The sequence below is a fragment of the Amia ocellicauda genome, chromosome 12 (assembly GCF_036373705.1).
Source record: "Amia ocellicauda isolate fAmiCal2 chromosome 12, fAmiCal2.hap1, whole genome shotgun sequence".
NCBI lineage: Eukaryota > Metazoa > Chordata > Actinopteri > Amiiformes > Amiidae > Amia > Amia ocellicauda.
The window spans coordinates 28,574,501-28,593,168 of NC_089861.1; the positions used below are offsets into that span (position 1 = coordinate 28,574,501).

General features: G+C 41.0%; 1 long non-coding RNA gene across 1 annotated transcript; it reads left to right on the forward strand.

The window, feature by feature from the left end:
- Positions 1-4,361: 4,361 nt before the first annotated feature.
- LOC136764130 (uncharacterized) lies at positions 4,362-17,967 on the forward strand. The gene is made up of 3 exons (XR_010821145.1): positions 4,362-4,571; positions 7,551-7,631; positions 16,136-17,967. It is a non-coding gene; the product is annotated as an uncharacterized LOC136764130 (long non-coding RNA).
- Positions 17,968-18,668: the final 701 nt, after the last annotated feature.

An 18,668-nucleotide genomic window follows, 5' to 3' on the forward strand; every position in this document is an offset into this window, starting at 1 on the left:
GCACACACTTGCCTTTATTTTGTTAAATCATCCTGTTGTTACAATTTCTTAAAGGTATGAATAATTTGGAAGCCAGTTTATATTATACAAATGAAACCACATAATACATTTACATTAAAGCGTTTTAGGACTAGGTCATTAATAGGAGCGGTGAGTCAGGGTCAATGCAACAGGTTTTATTTTCTGGCAAAAAGAAAGTATTCAGCATTTTTTGTAGTATTTTCTGTTTTGTATTTGTAATTATTTTAGAACAATCTGCAGATTATATTTTTCACTTTGACATTATGGACATTTTCTGTGTTGATCAGTGGCAAAAACTCCTAATTAAATCCATTCTGATTTCATGTTGTAGCAGAATGAAATGTGGGGGGTGAATACTTGTGAGAGCCACTGTATCTTTGCTTCCCAACCACACATCACTATGGGACATATCCGGTGAAAAATCACAAATCAACCGACATTATGCAGGCAAACTAGACAAGTTTTTGGTGCTCGTCCATGAAATAGATCTATTTCACTGGAGCTCTGTAATTGAAACAGGTGAGGATTTTAATGATTTTAATCGATTTCGCCTGCTATAAATATGCGTCTTCATTGGAAATAAGCTGTTTCCGCCCCTAATGTAGGAGTTTCTAGGTGAATGTCCTTATTTATGTACAGGTGCAATAGCCTCAAAAGTATTTTTTCTTTCTTAGTGGAGCGCACATATGTTTAGTACAAGAACAAACAACAGCAAGTTTACCAGCTACACACTTTTATTTTAAGCGATCGAGTATATTGTGTCCGTCATACCTTCAAAAATTTGAAAAATACCGTGACACTGTAGTTTGGCCATATCACCCAGCCCTAAGCACCATTCAGCAGGGTCCCAACCACGCAGCCGACAGAGAAACACTGTATGGTATCGGCAGACCTTACTTTAATTAATTAATAAATACTGGCAATAATCAATTAATACGAGCTGTTATAGTTATGTATTATTGTCCTTGTCGTTAATAAATATAATAAATCAAATAAATATAATTTACACACATTCTAAACCATTGATTGTGATGTTATTGTGCTTAGGCTACCTCATATAGCCCATTGTATTAGATACATTATTATTATGTATTTCCTAGCAGATGTCCTTAACCAAAGTACAATAATACAGGACAGTTCAAAGCGTAATGCAATTTACAATTTCCAAAAGATGTGTATTACTAAAAATACAACTAAAACCAAACAGCGATAAGAATAGTCTTCCTCAAAGGACTGACTGAACTCGCAATTCAAAGCACAGCAATCAACGTAAGGTGCTCAGCGGAGGAGTCTGCAGGGAGCACCCGGATCAGTATGATATATTTCGTTGGCTCGCATTTTTTATATATATATATATATATATATATATATATATATATATATATATATTTGTATTTAGGTCTGTGTTGGCGGGGGCTGGGGGCGGGGCTTGAGTTGCGTCACGCACTGACGCTGTCAAGGACATGGACAAAGAAGACGAGGACCACATTTATCAGATTAGATTCGAGCAACATTGGTTGACCATGTTGTAAACCATGGGTTGACATTGAGAGAGGCTGGACAGAGAGTTCAGCCCAACCTCAGCAGATAGGATTGAGGGTCGAGAACGTCAAGGAGGAAGGGCCCCCATATTCCTAGTGGAACAAGAGAGAGCTATCGTAAACATGGATTTGGCCAATAATGTTATACGCCTCAGATAAATTCAAATAAACATCCTCAATGACAGTTTTCAATTAATGTCCATCAGGTCTCTGTATCAACACTGGGGTGAATCCTTAAAAAACATCACATACAAATGAAACAACTCTACCGAGTGCCATTTGAAAGTAATTCTGAGAGAGTAAAAGACCTGCGGCATGAATATGTGGAGGTAAGTAATGTACACTTCAGTATTGTGCACTGCACACAGAATCGTTTTACATGTAAATCTATAGTAGGCCTATACTGAACTACACAATGTTGTATTTTTCAGAGAGTTTTGCTAATGGATGCTGATGCACTCCCGTATGAATTTATATTCATAGATGAGGCTGGGTTTAACCTGAAAAAGTAAGAAGTAGAGGGAGAAACATCATTGGCCACAGAGCTATTTTGAATGTCCTGGGCCAACGTGGTGGTAACATCACAATGTGCGCTGCAATCACGCAGAATGGGGTCCTCCACCACCATGCCAACTGAGGTCCTTACAACATGGCCCACATACTCACATTTTTAGACAGACTACACAACATCATCACAGCAGAAGACCAAATGGATGCAGAGCAGATGAGATACATTGTCATCTAGGACAATGTATCTTTCCACCGATCTGCTCTGGTCCAAAACTGGTTTCATCAGCATCCACAATTTTCACTCCCATACATCACACCATATTCTCCCTTCCTTAACCCCATTGAGGAGATTTTTTCGGCATGGCAGTGGAACATTTACGATCTACAGCAGTATGTCAGAATACCCCTCATTCAAGTCAAGGAGGAGGCCTGGGACCAAATTGATGCAGGGTCTGTGCAAGGATGGATTCGCTATTCAAGAAGATTCTTCCCTTGCTGTCTTGCGAGAGAGTACATAGCCTGTGATGTGGACGCAGTGCTATGGCCAGATCCAGCTACGCGAGGAGATGCTACTTTTTTTAATTCATGCTTTTTTGTCTCCACAAATGTTTTTGCTCTGTTTATGTACTATATTCTATTTAGAATATGTTTTGTTCTGATTTTCAATGTAAAATGCAACCTTTGGAAAAGCATGGATGTATTGACTGATTTTACAATGTGGAGAGAAATACATATTTTTATCAGTGTGCAGTACTGGTCTTGTGTGTTGTGTTTGGTCAATATATTCATGTACTTTACTCTAACAATATCTCTGAAAAACCAAACCCAGAATATACCATTAGAAAAGTAGAAATGTTAAAGGTGTTTTAGATTGAGCACAGCAGTGTGAATCAGATTGTATGAACCTTGTGCCATACGGTGACAACATTGGGTTTTTATACATTATTGTATAGTTTTGAATGAATTGTTTCATTTTGCAAAAGATCCGAGATGTTCTGCTACTTATGTGTGTGATTTTGTGAAATGTGTGTAGTGTTTTGACAAAATGCGTCCTGTTTTCAAAATCGTGCTTAAGCAATCGTTAAAAACTCTAAATGAAAGGAAAAAATAGCGAAGCACTGTATGAGATAGCATAGCAGTTACGATTTACCCAAAATGTTCCTCAAGGAAAAAATATCCATGGATAACGGCGTGGGTGAAATGCTTTCAGAAGCAAAGATGTCCCCCCACACACACTTTCTCACATTTTTGTTTTCTAAAAATAACTACAAAGAGACATTAAACTCCAGCACCAGTCAGAGCAGAGAGAGGGAGAGGGCACCAGTTCAAGCACAATTGTCAGAGCATCAATATTCCTTTTCAGATGCTAAAGATAATATTCTAAAGAAAAGTTCATCATCCTGTGTTGTGTTATATTGTCATCCGGCCATTGGAACTTGTTTTTTAGATGCATCGCCTAAAAATATTATGTTCCATATGTAATGCAGGACTTTGTTTTATTTAATAGCAATTCTGCCCTCCCCTCCAGACTGTAAATCCAGACGCCATCCAGACTAGAACAATGCAAATGAGTATGTAGAAAGCATCCCAACAGCATACAAAATCCACATATATCAGGCACATATCTGTCTTTGAACTGTATCAAAATTGTCTCTTTCTTTTATTTTCCTTTTGCATCTATGCCCTTTCTTAGACAATGTTTGATTGTTCACCTTCCTGACAATGCAAAGCGTCATGCTACAGTAAGAACCACAACCTCTAGCTGCAATGCACCCTACTCTCGTTGAAATGTTGCCCTGCAGGATTTGGTAACCGACAGTTTTAAACTTTACTGAAAATGTTATAATAATGAGACGTGTTGCAGCAATAGTGTCTGCTGGATTCTTAAATGGACTGGTTCCAGGTGTGACAAAGGAGACGCAATGGATTCAGATTTTGAAAATTATAATTATCATCAAAATAGACGAATATTCACAAAAGGCACTTGAGAGTGTAAAGGAGGGTTTGTGTGGCGTTGTTGTCCTGTGTTGACGGTCTCATTATTATTAGGCTACATTTTCTAGTTCAGTACAGTACAGTAGTATTTCAACTGTAATATGAACAGTATAAGAAGGCTTTAGAAAGGCTGGAAGATGATCTCCAAGTTTAACGAGGGTGTTTATGCAGCTTTGTAATACAAAATGTGTTCCCCAACGCCCTATTGACATGGGCTCCCCCCCCCGTGTGTAATATCTAGTGCTGTATGAAGACTGAAATACACAAAACCCCCAGTGTGTGACTGATTATAGCACAGACGGAAATAAAGCCTCCTAGGCTGCACAACCTTATAGATCCGTCTCTTCGCTTCGTGCTTTAAAGCAACAAGGGGAAGACTAGTCCGTTACCCGACCAGCTGATGTGTTTTTATTTTCATTTTGAAAAACAAAGATATGGAAAGAAAAGACCCAAAAGACGAAATAATTGCCAAGTCTGGTACCAGTGTGACAGCGCCTCTGCTTTGTAAGTGTGAGGTGGTTTCAATATTATTGAATACGGTAGTTTCATGCGCCTTTTCTAACTTAATATTTTGTAATTTGTTTCCTATTAATCTCTTGTTGTTTTACATGTAACCTAATTTAGGCTTTAGTTGCATATTTGGATTTGCATTTTGCATGGGTTCATTTGTGTTTTTGTTCAAATTGCTTTGTTCAAATTGCATCCTGAACTGAATCAATCCGACTCGGTGTATTTTTCTAGGCATTCTCCCAGCAGGTACTTTATTTATTCCAATATTTCTGTGTTTAACAGAAGCTTCCATTGTTTCACTGCAACCCCCACCCCGTATTATCTTTATAGTTTAGCATTTAATGTGGAGTAGTCGTTAGGGCACTGGACTCTGCAGTGGAGGGTTGTGGGTTGCCTTGGTAAATGCACCTGCTAAATTAATTAAAAATAATAGGGCAAAACGTGTTGTCTGCAGTTACAAATATGTAGAAAGAGTAATAAGGGAGTACGTTTTGCCGTTAAAAATGTATATCTACTAGCACAAATTATGATAATAATAATACAAAATACCAAATCTGTATTGTTATTGTTGCACATAGAAATGTTTTCTTACGGTAACGTAATGTTTGAATATAATGTTGTCTACACGTTTATTATTATTATTATTATTATTATTATTATTATTATTATTATTATTATTATTATTATTAGTAGTAGTAGTAGTAGTAGTAGTAGTAGTAGTAGTATTTCTTGGCAGACGCCCTTATCCAGGGCGACTTACAACATAAGTGCCAAACAAAGTGGAAAAATACAGTTAAGTACAAGGCATCAAACATTACAAATTCAAATTAACTAAAGCAATTCAAAATAATACATTTTACAAATTCCAATTTACAATTTACACAAGTACAGTAAGTAAGTGGTGTCTAGATGTAGGGTCACAGTCAAGGGCTACGGGAAAGGGAGCAAGGAGGAAAACAAATCAAAAACACAAGGAGCATAATAAAACTGTGAAGTGCTGTCTAGCAGGGATAGAGGACTAATATTACAAGTGCTGTCGGAAGAGATGAGTCTTGATAAGCGCCGGAATGAGGTCAAGGACTCTGCTGTTTTGACTTCGGTGGGCAGGTCGTTCCACCACTTAGGGTTCAGGGAAGAGAAGGAGCGTCTCTGGAGGAAGGAGAGTGGAGAGGAGGCAGAGTTATGCCCCGTTTCCACTGGCGGAGCGTCCGGACGCGTCCGTGTTTATTCTGTGTTAATCTGTGTTTATTCTGTGTTAATCTGTGTTTATTCCGCGTCTCTCTTGCCCCGTTTCCACTGGCGGCCCCGGACGCTTAAACGGCTGTTTCCAGTGGCTGAGCGTCCGGACGCGCCGTGTTTAGAGCCGGTTAACTGGCTGCTGCTGGACGCGCCGTGACGTCCGTCCACTGAGGACAGGAGTCACTGTCAGAGGGAGTGAGTTTGACTGAGACACAGGAGGACATCAGAGACATTGTGTCGGAGGATATAATCTCAAGGGCCTGTGCGATCACGAAGAAATTACAAGTTTATTAGCAGCATGGAGTGCAATCCACGTACAGAGACAATGACTGATACAGTTAATATCCGAGTGCATTAAACACTGATTCACAGACCGGTGCAGCGCCTGACTAGTTACAATAAACTGAAGGATAATAATCGCATCGTAGCAGCCGATGGTATTAATATTGTATGAACAGCTGCCGGTGTTCAGGCTGTGTGTGTGAATGTGTGCAGGGCAATCCAGAGACAGTCAGTGTGAAGACAACACGATTCAGTTAACGTGTCCATTTACAAGATCAATTAATGAATAAAATAATACAGCAGATCTGGGTTTCCTCTAAAACATAAGCACTGGTTTAATAAATGCGTCCATAAACGCCATGACTGAGACGCGCACTTTAGTTCAATTAAACCGGCTATATTGTATCTGGATGATTAATCGTGAAACGTGTGTATTTTGTTTGGTTCAGGACGTCTGATAAGTACATTATAAATAATACGGCAAAAAGTATCGTTTGCAGTTACAAATCTGCAGAAAGACTAATAAGTTAAGGGAGTCACAGTGCCGTTTAAAATACATATATACCAGCACACATGATGACGATAATAATATCAATACATATTCGCTATGTAGTATTATTGTTGCGCATGGAAACGTATTCTTGTGTGAACATGCTTGTCTGAATATAATGTTGTCTACACGTTCAGCTCTTCCTAGTATCTCTAACAGAAACGTGTATTTATTACGCTGTTTCCAATCCTGTAAAGCACAGGGAATAAAACAGACACAAAGTCCTCTCCTGGTCAGGCTGTGAGGCTCTAGTGTTTCTGTCTCTGTTTTTAACACGAACACAAACCAAACCCGCAGTCGCTGCTGCTCCTCAGAGGGACGGATCTCAGCGGCCAGTTTGCAGAAACAGCTTTGGACTCCGGCAGACGGTGGATCCGAGGCATTAGACTCTGAGTGGAACAGTTCAGTCGTTTGGTTAATTATTACTCTTATTATGCAAAGCATTTTGAGAGATCGGTTGCATAAATGTCCCATAATCATGTTCCCAACAAACTTTACAAAATAATAATATATAATGTATGTTTCTCTAATAATTTTAAACATCCCTCTGAACATCAGCAGCTAGGCAGTTTCTGTGATCACGATTTTCGCTCGCAAGTCATCCCGGTTGAAGAGTATTCTCATTGTACACGCCTATGTATAGGAATCTGATATATTCCCGCTCATGATTATTTTATTTTGCCTGGTTTAGTGTTTCTTGTCTGACAAGAAATAGAGCAACACAAATACTTGGCTGAAAAAAAAGGCCGGTAACAGTCATGGTGGTGGGTTTGGAAAATGTAGTCAAAATATATGCAAAACCTTCAGAGGACATTACTTTGCTGCCTCCAGCCATTTGGATAATTCTTAGTCTGAATCATTATGCAAAGCACTTTTAGAGAATCATTCTCTTCCCATTACAGGTTGATAGTATTACCTGCAGGATGAACACTGCCTAATAATGATCTTGACTCACATCGTTGGACTTTTCCTACTTTTGAGAGGTAAGCAGCCATTGGCCATTTCCTCCAACCATATGTTATTCTCGTCTCCAAGTTGTGATGCAGTTAAGGTTCTTATGTGGTCAGGAATGCAAATAGATGTTCTTTCTCAAACTGCATGTCTTATCATAGCTATTGTGGGAGATGCAATGCTATTCTTTTCATTTGGCTAGCAAAAACTCGTGTTTTCCAAATGTAAACGTAATTTGTTTTTGATATACAGTAAAAAAAAACACTATTCTGTACTATTCTAGTTATTTGTGATACTGTAAGTCTGAGCCAGCATCCCTCCCATTGGCTTTGACTGCGCTGCATCTGGTGTTAAAGGGACATTGAAGAGGGAAGAAAGAACACTTGTATCCAGCAGAACAGCTTCTCTACTGAAACCACCCAAACCATATGTTTTCTTTTGAACACTGCCCAAGGGGGAGGGGTTTCAGCGAGCATCTGCTGAAACATATCAAGCACATTTGTTAATCAAAGCTGCCATTGACCCCTGGAGGGGGGGACAGGTTTTATTATCTTCTTAAATGAACTGACGGTGTGAAGCTGGGTGATTTATGCACAGACACAGCATTCAGCCTTGCAGCTGTATTCTTGAAGATGTTTCACCGAGGTAGGAGCAAGCCGAAAATCTAATTAACTGGTAGAAGCAGTGAGAGTCATGAGCTGTATCTTGCGACTGCACCACGTCCAGTTTGAGCCAAGTTCTCAAAGTTACTCGGCTGAATTTCCGAGAGATTGCCTTTTAAGAGAGAAGAGTGGCGAGCTGACAGAAGCTGCCTGTGACGATGGCGAGATCCCGTCTGTGTGGCAGCAGAACTGCAGCAGTCTGTGTAGGCGAGGAGGCGGAGCTCTGTGTGTAACTGGCCTATCACAGAACGATGTGGACAGACACAGCTGGCACTTGGTAGTATTACCCAATGAGGATTTTTCTTCACCAAGAGTACAGATTTTGACACATTTCACTCGGATGATACTCGTGCTCGTAAAAAGTACATTATCCGTACCGGATACTTGTTTCAGCCGAGTACTCACTCAACCCTAGTTACTACACCCTCTTAAGCATTATTTGGCAGTGTTACTGTTACACACAGCTCCTGTGCATGGAAGTTACACTGTATTGCTAAAATGTGCACATCGTTGAAAGCTTATTCTCTTGGCTACCAGCACGTTTAATTCTCAAACACGTCCGATTTACAGTTTCCGTGTTGCAGGCAAACGCACAGTCTGCTCTGTGGGGAGGGGGGTCTCATTCAAACAGTTGCAGATCATTCGATCAGATTTCTCTGCAAATAGGCTTAATCCAGTATATATTATTTGATATTTTCTTTCAAACACAGAGAAGTTCAGATCCAATTATGTAAAATTGTTGTGTATTAATATACTGTAAACAGATTTTGAGCTCTCTATGGGTGTGTGTTGCTTCTACCAAAATGTAGATGGTCTTGTTTTGATCAGTAGATTTTCTGGTTCCAGAATATGTCATAATTGTCAATATTTTCAGAGATTTTGTATTCCTACTCAGGCCGAGTATCCCCCCACCACCCCATTTCTTCGGGGGGGGGGGGGGGGGGGGGGGTAAATGTGGTGGGACAGTATAAAAACAACATTAGAAAGCTGAGAGTCTCAACTTTCATGGTATACCAAACACTTGGCAATATACATGGGATTAAAGGGAAGCACACGGATTTGGTGCCCTTTAAGGGGCTTAAGGGGTTCAATTTTGTTAAACTATCATTTCTTATTTATCTCCAATCGTTTTTGTTCTATGAGTACATTGAGACATTAAACTGTGTACATTTATTATTATTATTATTTTTATTTCTTGGAAGACGCCCTTATCAGGGGCAACTTACAACATAAGTGCAAAACAAAGTGCAAAAATACAGTTAAGTAAAGGCATCAAACATTACAAATTCAATTTACATAAAACATAGCAATTCAAAATATAATTCATTTTACAACTTCCAATTTACACAGGCAAGTACAGTACGTGAGGTCATACATCCTGGATAGTAAAAGCTATGTGCAGTCAAGATGTAGGGTCACAGTCAAGGACTACGGGAAAGGGAGCAAGGAGGAAAACAATCAAAAACGCAAGAAACATAATAAAACTCTGTGAAGTGCTATCTAACGAGGATTAAAAGGACTAATATTACAAGTACTGTTGGAAGAGATGTGTCTTGAGTAAGCGCTGGAAGGAGGTCAAGGACTCTGCTGTTTTGACTTCAGTGGGAAGGTCGTTCCACCATTTAGGGGCCAGGGATGAGAAGGAGTGGTTTTGGGGGAAGGAGAGTGGAGAGGAGGTAGAGTTAGTCTTCTGGCGCTGGAAGAGCGCAGTGGTCTGGAGGGGATGTATGGAGAGACGAGTGTCTGAAGATAGCTTGGTGCAGTGTGGTCGAGACAGCGGTAGGTGAGGGTCAATGTCTTGAACTCAATGCGTGCTGGTATCAGGAGCCAGTGGAGGGAGCGGAGCAGTTGAGTAGCGTGTGTGAATAAGGGCAGAGAGACACCAGACGAGCCGCAGAGTTCTGGATGAGCTGGAGCGGCAGGTAGTAGTTGCAGGCAGGCCGGCCAGGAGGGAGTTGCAGTAGTCCAGGCGGGAGAGGACCAGTGACTGAATGAGTAGCTGAGTCGAGTAGTCAGTGTGGAAGGGACGGATTGGGCATATGTTGCTCAGGAAGAATCTACAGGTGCGTGTCAGCATGGTGATGTGCTGGGTGTAGGAGAGCGCAGGATCGAGGGTGACTCCTAGATTTTTAGCAGAAGAAGAAGAAGAAAGTGTGGTGGATTCCAAGGGGATCGAGATGGGGAGGTCAGCAGAAGGTGAGGAAGAGTGGGGGAAAAACAGAAGATCCAATTTGGAGAGGTTGAGCTTGATGTGGTGCGAGTACATCCAGGCAGAAATAGCAGACAAGCAGGAAGAGATGCGAGAGGGGATGAGAGGGTCGGAAGAGGGTAAAAGACAGGAAGATCTGGGCATCATCAGCATAGAAGTGGTAGGAGAAACCATGGGATGTGATGAGGGGGCCCAGGGAGCAAGTGTAGAGAGAGAATAGGAGGGGGCCCAGGACAGAGCCTTGGGGAACGCCTGTTAGGAGATATATTACACTCTTCCCCTCTGAACTCCTCCTAGCAACTGACAGGCATTAGTCTTGATGATCCGGGTCACGGCACCAATGTAGCTGATGTGGGTCAGAGCTCCCCACCCGGGATTTGAACCACACACCACCGGCGCCCCTCCGCACTACCTTTTTACTGAGGGGTTACGTCACTTTGTAATGGGCTCATTGTGACGCAAATGAGCCCTGTTACACTCAGACCAATTGTTTGTGTCCTACAGAGCGCGGACACAGGGCCAGATGATTTCAAAGCAGCACCTCTCGCACTGGATTGTGGACACCAATACCTCGGGCTACGAGTTGGCTGGAGTCCAGGTGCCTGAACACCTAGTGGCCCACTCGACTCGAGGAGTATCCACATCGTGGGCCCCTTTTCAAGGCGCCCCACTGGCAGATATTTGTGTGGCTGCGAGTTGGATCTTGCCGCACATCTTTGTTCGGTTCTACAGGCTGGACGTGACGGGACTGGTCCCTTCTATTGGGAATCCGGTGTTGGCTGCAGTTGAGCTTCAGTAGCCTATCAGGCACTGGCTTCTGTTTTTTTCTATCCCTGTCTGCCCCTGTTGAGCATGGTTGGAGAAGTGACGCAGAACCGTTTTCCATTCCTATCTGACTATGACTTGTTATAGTTCATTCTATAGGCTGAAATGCATGTGTTTTTACATCCTGTACCCCGCCATTGTACATAGTTCCTTTGCCAGCAGTTCTGCGGCCCCACCCTAGCTATGCTAGGCACTTGAGTTATCTCTTAGTGCCCAAGTGTGTATATAGTTAGTTTATTATTGACATCAATAGAGCCCCTTTTGCCGCTAGCTGCTGATGTCCCATGTGTGGAGCATGAGCTGGCTCCTGTACCCCGTGGTGTATATAGTTTGTTGGAATATACAGTGGAGCTTGTCTGCTCCTTACTTAAGTTGAGTGTTGAGATCTACTCCTGTTTTAAGCGGAGTTACCTTTTGCCCCACTGTGTGTATAGTTACATTATTATTAATGTAATTATCCAACAGTGGCTATCCAGTCTGGTTAGCCTGCTGTGTGTTGAACACAGGGTTTGAGACTGTACACCTGTACTTATATGGTGTTGTCTTGGTATCGGGGGCCCCGGTCCTAGCTTTGCTGGTAGAGCAGGACGCCGGTGTTACCAGGCTTCGCGGAAGGCACACAAATTCTTGTTGCCCCGTGGATAAACCATTCTTTAATTTTCCCAGTACAGCGTGACTGCGGTCTTCGTGTGTGGGCAGCCCAGATGTGGCCCCAAGGGGCCCCTGGGGCCTCTATCTAGAGTTGGCATGGCTCCTAATAGGTATGCCTCAGGGCAGGCTCTCTTACCAGCTTGCTGCCTCCTCCCTTGCAATGGTTTGGTTATACTGTTACCCCTCCCCCTTGGGCAGTGCTTCCGATAGATAGATAACGATAGGTTGCAAATTCAACCACGGTTATCTGAGAAAGGCATTTGAGCATTTGTAACTATGAGTTCATTAATTAACTTATTGTAGAGCCATAGAACACACATATGTGTATATATAGTAGGCAGGCTATATACATATATACACCGATCATCCATAACATTATGACAACTGACAGGTGAAGTGAATAACACTGATAATTTAGTTATCATGGCACCTGTCAGTGGGTGGGATATATTAGGCAGCAAGTGAACATTTTTTCCTCAAAGTTGATGTGTTAGAAACAGGAAAAATGGACAAGCGTAAGGATCTGAGTGACTTTGACAAGGGCCAAATTGTGATGGCTAGAGGACTGGGTCAAAGCATCTCTAAAACTGCAGACCACAGAGCAATGGAAGAAGGTGGCCTGGTCTGATGAATCACGAGTTCAAGGTGTTGACTTGGCCTCCAAATTCCCCAGATCTCAATCCAATCGAGCATCTGTGGGATGTGCTGGACAAACAAGTCCATCCCATGGAGGTCCCACCTCACAACTTACAGGACTAAAAGGATCTGCTGCTAATGTCTTGGTGCCAGATACCACAGCACACCTTCAGAGGTCTAGTGGAGTCCATGCCTCGATGGGTCAGGGCTGTTTTGGCGGCAAAAGGGGGACCTACACAATATGAGGCAGGTGGTCATAATGTTATGGCTGATTGGTGTACACATTTCTATTAATTCTGCTTCTGATGTGTTAAACGTTGTCTTGCGTTGTATTTACACACACACACTGGTGTGTGAGTGTCGGTCTGTGCTATCCAAGAGGGGACTTGTGTCATTGGTTACTATACAACTGAGGACTCTGTGTTGTAAAGTTTACAGTTTCTCCACAGGGAATTAAGGACCCGACAAGTTGTAGCACCAATGATTACATATAATAAACAAACAGACAAAAAAGTATTGAATTATACATTTAATTTAGTAGTTGGCAGTAAAACTACTGACTTACACTCACCTAAAGGATTATTAGGAACACCTGTTCAATTTCTCATTAATGCAATTATCTAACCAACCAATCACATGGCAGTTGCTTCAATGCATTTAGGGGTGTGGTCCTGGTCAAGACAATCTCCTGAACTCCAAACTGAATGTCTGAATGGGAAAGAAAGGTGATTTAAGCAATTTTGAGCGTGGCATGGTTGTTGGTGCCAGACGGGCCGGTCTGAGTATTTCACAATCTGCTCAGTTACTTGGATTTTCACGCACAACCACTTCTAGGGTTTACAGAGAATGGTGTGAAAAGGGAAAAACATCCAGTATGCGGCAGTCCTGTGGGCGAAAATGCCTTGTTGATGCTAGAGGTCAGAGGAGAATGGGCCGACTGATTCAAGCTGATAGAAGAGCAACTTTGACTGAAATAACCACTCGTTACAACCGAGGTATGCAGCAAAGCATTTGTGAAGCCACAACACGTACAACCTTGAGGTGGTTGTGCTACAACAGCAGAAGACCCCACCGGGTACCACTCATCTCCACTACAAATAGGAAAAAGAGGCTACAATTTGCACAAGCTCACCAAAATTGGACAGTTGAAGACTGGAAAAATGTTGCCTGGTCTGATGAGTCTCGATTTCTGTTGAGACATTCAGATGGTAGAGTCAGAATTTGGCGTAAACAGAATGAGAACATGGATCCATCATGCCTTGTTACCACTGTGCAGGCTGGTGGTGGTGGTGTAATGGTGTGGGGGATGTTTTCTTGGCACACTTTAGGCCCCTTAGTGCCAATTGGGCATCGTTTAAATGCCACGGCCTACCTGAGCATTGTTTCTGACCATGTCCATCCCTTTATGACCACCATGTACCCATCCTCTGATGGCTACTTCCAGCAGGATAATGCACCATGTCACAAAGGTCGAATCATTTCAAATTGGTTTCTTGAACATGACAATGAGTTCACTGTACTAAACTGGCCCCCACAGTCACCAGATCTCAACCCAATAGAGCATCTTTGGGATGTGGTGGAACGGGAGCTTCGTGCCCTGGATGTGCATCCCACAAATCTCCATCAACTGCAAGATGCTATCCTATCAATATGGGCCAACATTTCTAAAGAATGCTTTCAGCACCTTGTTGAATCAATGCCACGTAGAATTAAGGCAGTTCTGAAGGCGAAAGGGGGTCAAACACAGTATTAGTATGGTGTTCCTAATAATCCTTTAGGTGAGTGTATATATCAGTCTCATTTATGTTTAGGTGCCGAGAAAGATCCTATCATTACTTGTTACCACAATTTCCCTTAACTGATTATTATTCAATGATTAAGGATAGGCAGGGCCACCTATAATCTGGTGTCTATTAACTTGTGTCAATTTCAGACTAAACAGTTAAACAGGAATGAGAAGATATTTCTCGGCGTTGACAGATTTTATTTCTAAAATTATCAACAAAACAGTTTAATGCAACACACATTTATATTTAAGAAAACTAAATGATATTACACATTCTAGAGTTATGAATCACAGATTAACATTTCTAATTGATTTCTCAAATGTCATGAATCACAAACTCCAAACTGTTAAACTTATCTCAACTTCGTCACAGAGAGGCCTCTCTGTCTTCGGGCTCAGATAACAGCACACGGCACGAGGTCCGTGTGGTTGGAACAAAGGCAGTCCGGTTCGGCTTTGTCCAAGAACTTCCACTCAGTCGATGCACCTGGAAGTTGGGGTTTCACGAAACAGTGTCTTTTCCAAACAGATTTTCCACTGGTTTGAAGGCTCCAAGGTTGTGCACAAAATCTTCTTGGCAAGCAGGGTTTCCACCATAGTTACTTGAAGACAAAGTCTTTGAGGAAAGCAGGGCCCTGTTCGTTCCAAGGGTCAAGTTTCTTAAGACTCAAATAGCTATTTAAATGACTGAACACTTTTGTATTCAGTCGACTTAGTCAATTGTCCAGCTGTAAAACTCCACTGATCAGGTGGGCACAGGCGGGCATGCGCAGTCTGTAAAGTTCTTTATTTAATAAAGTCCTTTAAAAGAATTCTTCGTATGGCTCAATGTCCTTCTCCCAGTTTAACTCTTCTTTTGCCGGCAAAGACTTGGTTGGTTTCTGGTTCCGGTTCTGGCAACAGAGCTACAGGTTGAGCTGTGGCAGCGAGTTACTGGTTCAGGTGAGAGAGCGAGAGAGAGAGAGAGAGAGAGACCGTGCGCTGTTCTTTATAGTCTGTCAGATCAATAGGTGATTGGTTCTTGAGTTTTTTGAGATTGGATTTCGGTTTCAGCCCCCAGTGTCCTATTGGAGGGGGGCTTGATTTATGACTGATGTCAATCCATGCCATCTTTTGGAAATGCCGGTTGGCCCGGGTTCGTAGCTCTATGTCGGGATTTCGGCTCTCGTCCACTTCAAAGAGTTTTTTATTACCTACAGGCCCCTTTCTCCAGACATCTCATAGCAGGATTCCAAACTATTTGGCCTATTCTTGGTGCCATCCTCCCCAAAACTGTCACTTTGATGTAAACCAGTTCCAAGCTGATGAGTTAAGGAAATCTGATAACTTTGGGGGGAGAGGTCTTCTTTAGATCAGTGCTTCAGCTCAGAGCTAAAATGCTCTTATCCAAATACACCCAACATAACGTTACACAGTTGAATTCATTAAGTTAAGTTAATTTGTAAGCAGTTAATCAATTTTAAGAGTCAAATTAAGCAAACTGACAAATAGTTCACTTCAGGTTTCAGTTAAAGGGGAAGAGTCACAGTTCCTAAAATGATGGTTTAATGCATCTCCACGTGTAGCTGTAGTGTATCAGTAAAATGTGTAACACTCTGGTGGTGCCTGAGGAGACCATCAGTCCCTGCAAGAATTTTTATGTTTTGGTTTTAATCTTTTTATTGTCTTTTAATATAAAAAGAGGAAGTCTGCTCTTAGATCAACTGTTGAAGGACTTTTTTCTTCCATACTGAAAAGTTACTCTTTCTCTCTCTCTCTCTCTCCCAGCAGGAACAGGAGCAAAGTCCTCCCTGGCTACTCCTGATCATCACTAATTCCAGAAACAACCCCCACTCTGCACACCATCCCTTAAACAATCAGACATTTATATCCTGTTAATTATTTATTCTCTCATCTGTTTAGTTGAATGAAGGAGGCCTTGAACAAACAAGGCCACCTGTGTAATTCCAGACAGCTGCGTCCTCTGTACCGTTGAGAACAAAGAGAACACCTGCCTCATTGAAGGACAGTTTGCCAGGAAAATATATCCGCTCGGTCGCAGTCTGTCGGTTAGAGCTTTAAATGTCCTGAGAGCCATCAGGTGGCTGATGATTAGACCTGCTGTAACAAACTGTGCCCCTTGGAAAAAATGGTGACCCCTTCCTTATTGAGAGCAAATACACACCAGAGTCACAAAAGTGGGTGTGTATGCAGAGGGGGACACCCTAGCAGTAAAAGTTTGGTCATTTTTGGATTTACAGGGGGGGTCACACATTTTTCCAGTGGCTGTAAGAAATTGTGCCCCTTGGAAAAAATAGTGACTTCTTCCTTAGTGACAGAAAATACACACTAGTCACAAAAGTGGTTGAGTGTGCACACAGATAGCAAATAATTGACCATTATAATTTCCTTTAAAGTTCAAAGTTTCTGTTATTGCTTCACCTGTGTGTGTGATAGTTGTGAAAAGCTGTCAGGAATTAAATTACTTACAAATAAATAAGTAAATAAACATTTAGAAGATTGTACTGCATTTATGTTGCTGAAGTGTATGATGTCTGCATACGTTTACAAGTGGTATTACTTGTGTAGTAAGAAGAAATGAATATAAACAAGAGTCTCAATGCGTTTGTCTGTGAAAAATAAACGTACATCGTACAATACATACATAATTACCTACATGAATCCCTTGTGTTACTTACACAAAATAATATGTTACAGTAAGAGCAGATCAAATACAGAATAACTTCAGTACTAAGAAGTGCAACTTTAACTATGTATATAAAGTTCGATAACCAATAGTAAGAGTACATATACTTACATCCTATAGTAAGTGTAACTAATGGATACACATCTCAAGAAACAATTTGTATAGCTGCTGTTTTTTTTAAACAATCCATTCATCATGTACAATTGCACAAAGACAACCATGCGCCGTGCAGAAGCGCTAATCTCGCTCAGTTTGCAGCAGTGCGCATGTGCTATTGACATTGACGCGATTTGCACCGCGAGTGTGTGATCACGCGCTCCCGTAGGTAGACAGCGGGGATTACTGCCGGCACATGCGCACATCCACCAGGTCACATGAATCCTAGCGGTCACTGAATTTGTCGTAACAGCGGGCAGCCCTATACGCTCATTACGCAAGTTGCATATGGCCCCGCAGATTATGCAAGGGCCCCGTCCAGGACCGGCCCGATGTTCAGGCGAACTAGGCGGTTGCTTAGGGCCCCATAATATGAAAGGGACCCTAAAATATGACATAAATAATATTTTAAACAAATTAAAATCCAACCGAGCGCTTTTCACACAATATGTCAGCCATGAGCGGAGTGACAGAGATGTAGCTTGAGCGCGCCTAAAAACGTGCACTAGTTGGGAGGGGCAGGTGAGGCGCGGACACAGCGCGCTGCTGATGCAAGAGCGCGCAGGTGGAGATTGAGAGATGGCGTCTTTTAAAATTCGTAAACACGCCCATTTTCACAGGAAGCACCCTTACGAAAAAATAAAATATATTTAAAATATATTATTCTGAAATATATGTAATATATTTTAAGATATATTTTATAAATATACTTAATATATTTTATAATATTTGTTCAAAATATACTTTTATATATCAATTATTGCCGCTTTAGTATATTTCATTTTATACTGAAATATATGGTAAAATATACTATATTATATAAGAAAAATATATTTAAACTTATATTGTTATATATTTTGAAATATATTGTCTAATATATCTTAAATATAATATTAAGTATATTATAGTATATTCATAAATATATGTAAACTTATATTTTTCATATATCTTTAATATACTATAATATATTTACACATATATGTATTTTATACTACTGAATATATAAAAAATATATGCATAAATATATGTCCACATATTTCATGGTGTATGTATAGTATACTGTGAATATATTTAATTAGACTGCAAAAATATATCATGTTATATTCTAAATATACTAGTAAAATATATTTGGATAAACTTACAAACACATGTATCCTTTCAATGGAAGTTTAACTTAAAACAATGGGATGCTTAAGTTTCAATACATTAATAGATTTCACTTAGATTAACTAAAGAAAATGCAATGTACAAACCATGTTTTGTTTATTCATGTTTGACTTTAATGATCTAAAACAAACATCACTTTAAGCAGAATACTGTCTCATTTTAAAGTTACACTAAGAACCAATCAGTGCAAAGAAACAACTGTAATAAAAGTCTTCTACACACTTTACGGAGATTTGTATGCAGATCATTTATTGTTCTTTTAAAAGTTCTATACAAGAAATAAGTCCACAA